Source organism: Pinus tabuliformis, chromosome 8 (assembly GCF_031772625.1).
Source record: "Pinus tabuliformis cultivar Carrire ecotype Pingquan chromosome 8, CPIR1, whole genome shotgun sequence".
NCBI lineage: Eukaryota > Viridiplantae > Streptophyta > Pinopsida > Pinales > Pinaceae > Pinus > Pinus tabuliformis.
In genome coordinates this window covers 1,279,165,107-1,279,170,135 of record NC_142294.1, presented here as the reverse complement: position 1 = coordinate 1,279,170,135, position 5,029 = coordinate 1,279,165,107, and positions in this window count along the sequence as shown.

Genomic DNA, 5,029 nt, shown 5'->3' with positions numbered 1-5,029 from the left:
ACCATATATCTTCACTATTTGTTTCAGCCATGTTACAAGCTAACAATACATTATCTTGGCTGACATTTTCTCTAGTGATATTTTCACTAGACCTATTATTCACATCATGCTGCTTCTTTCTACATTCACTGGCATAATGCCCATATTTTTTACAATAATAAAATTGGACATTGGATTTTTCATACCTTTGTCCTTGAGCATGATGTTGTCCACTTTGTTGGCTGCTGCCTTGGCCTTGGTTCTGATTTGGATTGCTGTCTCTTCCTTGAGCATTTGCTGGACTGTTCCTTCCGCCTCTGTTCTGGCTTCTGCCTCTTCCTCTCTTGTTTCCTCTGCCTTGACCTCTTCCTCTTCCAAAGGACATTTGGGTCTTGAAGGCTTGCTCTAGAGATGAGTTTTTATTTCTACTCAACCTCTGCTCATGTGTGATCAGTGATGCATGAAGCTCATCAACTGAAAAGTTTGAGAGATCCTTTGTCTCTTCTATGGTGGTCACAATCACATGGAACCTTGAGGGTAGGCACCTCAATAGTTTCTCCACAATCCTCCTTTCTTCAAGTATCTCTCCATGAGATCTTATTTGTGTGACCATGCCAATTACTTGAGTGAAGAATGAGTCAATGTTGTCTGACTCTTTCATGCACAGGTTCTCAAAATCTTTCCTCAGCAACTGTAGTTTTGCTGTCTTCACTTTCTCCATGCCTTGATAGGCTGTCTTGAGAGTTTTCCATGCATCTTTGGATGTCTTAGCTACTGCTAACCTTGGAAACACGCTTCCATGCACTGCCTGATACAAGAAGAAGAGGGCTTTTGAGTCCTTCTTCTTGTGGCTCTTTAATAGATCCTTCTCTCCTTGAGTTAATGCATTAAACTCATTTTCATCTGCTGGTTGTTCAAAACCATCCTCAACTATTTCCCATAAATCTTGGGAAGCAAACAAGGCTTTCATTGTTATTGCCCAATAGTCATAGTTTTTGCCATCAAATAGTGGGAGCTGCATACCCATGCTATTGCTGGTGCTGGTGCCAGCCATTTTTGCACTCTTAACTATGCTTCAAATACTTCACTGTGTATTTAAAATAACAGACTGTCTTCAATAGCAACACACAAAAAAAACTTGAGAAATACCTTGGATTCTTTTGCCTGAGTCTTCACACTGCTGGAGATGTTGCTGCAGTAAAAATCTTTCCTTCAGCTTCTTTGAACCCTTCAAAGAGCCTGAACTAGCTCTGATACCATTGTTGGGGATTTTTCTATCAAAATCCCAAAAAAAATTACAAAACAGAGAACAATGCTCTGTTACCTCCACAGGATCTTTAACACAGCGGAAACTTAAAATTAATTTATTTGCAGCAGACAGAGTTTACACACACACCACAAATTTCTATTCAAATAATAAAAACTGCTGTTACAAAAGATTGGTCTTCCTCTCTCTCAGAGGGATTCACAAGGAACTTCCAGTTCCATACAAAAGGAAATTTACTCTGTCTTCTCACTGCAAGGATTTACACTGCTGTGTGTAAATTTTCATTCTCACTGCAAGGATTTACACTGCTGTGTAAATTTTCATTACATTCACATGTTGCTGCATTTCACATTTCAACAACAATAACAAAACTCACTGCACTGCTGTGCATTACAATTGAATTACATGGGCGCTGTTGTGTCTCCCCTCTTTACACTCATCAACACAACAAGAAAAAACATTACATCTATATATCAACAATAAGAACTTACTTCACGTTTTCACTTCCTATGCTTCCGTAAAAGAAATAATAAAAATTAAATGCTTTTACCAACTATTACTTGAGCCCATACTCCCGCTGAAATAAAATTAAAAACTTCACCAAAACTTACCAACCCACAGTAAATAGCATTTACTGTTTTACTGAGATCTACTGGCGGTAAGAAAAACTTTTACTTCACGTAAAATTTCATTTAATGCTGGCCTGTACTTAATCATTGACTTCATTTAAATCGCATCGCAGAATCCCATTTGGTCGGAACACAAAATTGGAGCACACACATATGGTGCGATCTGCGATATGCGATCGGATCGCATCGCACCATCGCAATCGCAGAAATCAAGTGAACAGACGAAGGCTCCAAGCATACTTGCGATTTGCGATCTGCGATCTCATCGCATCGCAAATCAAATAAACCTGCAGTTGAAATTATTATTTCAACACTTTGCGTGACTGCATAGCCCCTTGGCATGCAGTAAGGGGAGCTTCCTTCTTATCGTCAAAAGTTGAATTTCCAACTTCTTGTTTTCGTCTGCTTCTCTTCTTCCTTCTTTATTAGCATCCACAATTTCTGCATCTTCATGTCCCTCCTCATCTTCCTCATACTCACCAACTGGAACACGTTTCTTAGTGTTCCTTGAGATTTTACGCTGTGATGCTTCCTCACCATCATCATCCTCATCATGATCTCCATCCAACCCCGAATAGAATACGGAACCAATTCACAGTATGGTTAATTCAATTCGGAGAAACTGATAGTAAAGGCATAGGAGGTAATAATAAATACCACATCACAAACACAATAAAACTGCTGTCACTTGATAGTAAAACACAGAGTTTTAAACTCAGAAATTACATGCAATGAGACAAGGTGAAACAGAGTAATGCACAGTAATAATAAAATTGAAATTTCAGAATTATATATTCATGAAAGAAAAAAATATTTACAAACTAACAGGAGTCTTTAGCTCCATTCACCACAGTTAATCTAGAAATTTTACAAAGATTTACCGGTCTCTAATTTCACACAGTAAAAACTATGTTTTCAGACACCCACTTATTTTACCTCCACACATTCGACCTTACACGAAACCAGCTAAACTATGTGTCATGACACTAACTTAGGATATTTTGACGTATTAATTTTATGCCATATTAAATCAAAACATGGGTGCACATATACAAAAATTAATTTCAGACACTACGCACTACAGACTCTTTCCTGTGCAGTACACTCAAACATTTACAACTTCATTTATTCCATGCGGATATTTACTAAGATTTGATTTACTGAAGTATTGCAGGGATGGGGGAGCTTGTAGGCAGGTTCAGAAACTTATTTACTCCACATCGCTTCAAGCTGAAGGTAAATATGCAAATTGGTTTTCTCTTACTTTTCCGCAGATATCTTAGGTATCCTTGTGCTTTTGCGAACAGGTTGGCCAGCTACAAAGTTATTAGTCATTTCTGCCTACTTTCCAGAAGTGATTTCGTTGGCATGATGTGTATCCATCTTTGCAATAGATGCATTGGTATAAAACTGAAGTTCCTTCTTAGGTGATTCTTGCATTTCCACCCTTACAGGAAGTCATCTTCATCATCTGAATTTTCCTGCACATTGGATAGGCAGTCAACTCATGTCCTTGAGTACCTAATATGAAATCTTCCATATAACCATTGACAGATCTTGACCACCAACATGTATTTAGACATATTTAAAACATAAACCACTACCTTCATTAAATTTAATGGTATGAAACATATTCTGCCATGGGTGTCAACACCTTAAGATTACAAAGATATGCCCAATTAGGTAACTCAGCCCCATTACAAGACTAAACATGGCAAGTCCTTGCATGCACATGTTAAAGAAAAAGGGAAAAATGCTAATGACAACATAATTGGATATACAGAAACTACAAAATGAGTGTCTGACGTCATCTCCCACCTTTAGTTGCTTGTGGAGGCTTCCCAAATGCAGATGAGGCTTCCAAACCCTTCTGTTTGGTTCCTCTTGGATTGTCGGATACAGATGAGGCTTCCAAACCCTTCTATTTGGTTCCTCCTAGACTGCCAATGGAATTTGCATGAATAGTATGAGTAACTCCACCTACCTCAAGCTTCACCTTTTTCAACCGACCCTCTTGAGAAGGCGGATCATCTTGCCGTGGCACTGATTTATCCAAAGACTTCATATCAGAATCCCTGTTATGAGAGGTTCTTCCATCAACCGGTGTTTTGACTTGTCCCCCATTCTAACCTTCCCTAGTTGATTTTAATTGTCTTGCATGACGACTACTATCCATACCCTCCTACCTCCATCTGTCATTCTACTATGCCCGGAGTCTGTTCCTCCTTTTAGTTGACTCAGATTGTGGGAATCTGAGGATCTTCTCTCTGGCACTTTGTGCCCATCAGAATTACAACAGTCCCCCAAAGACCCACCTGCACCCAATCCCCTAACCAGACATTTGTGAACATGACAGGGGCCTTAGCCGCCTTCGCTGCTTTTCACATTGCCCTGCATATCTCGATCCCTATTCCTATCCTGGTCCCTTTCACAACCATTCCTCTCAAAAGAATCCTTCCTGTCCATCCCACCATCACGAAACCGCTTCCAGGGATCTAAATCATCGCAGTGCTCCTTCCGCTTGAATGTTTCGCCAAATATGCCCCTTTCCTTCTCCTCCCCAGTGGAATAATCCTTGAAATCCTTCTCATAATGAAACCCATCCCTATGACTTTTCTCCCTGAAATACTTCTCAGGCCTCTTACTCCGCTCATACTCCTGAGGCTTGGAACCCCTTCTATCATACTTCCTGTCATGATTCCTATCATTATATGGGCTCCTGTCGGAATGCTTGCCATTATGGTCTGCAGCATCCCTCCGAACCCTCTTCATTTCATCCCCCTCGAGCACCCATTCATCATCTCCACCAACCCTTTTGTGACTAGCCGACTTATTACTTTTACCCAAATCATCCTTCCCCATCTCAGATTTACCCTTGCTATTATTACCCCTAGTCTTCTCCTGTAATCATCAACATGAGAATGAGGATTAGAATACTTACTAGGTTCTTCGTTCAAACCCTTATCAACATTTCCAGCACTTCGAGGATCTGAGGGCGGGGAATCCGATGGCGACGAATGCTCGTACTCATTGAGAAACATTGCATGGGATCCTCCCGATCTGGGCTTCCTTACCGAAAATGTTTGTGGCTTCCTCACGCCTTTAAAGCCATTGAAGTCCAGCCGCTCGACCGTCTCCATGCCCGCACCCTCTG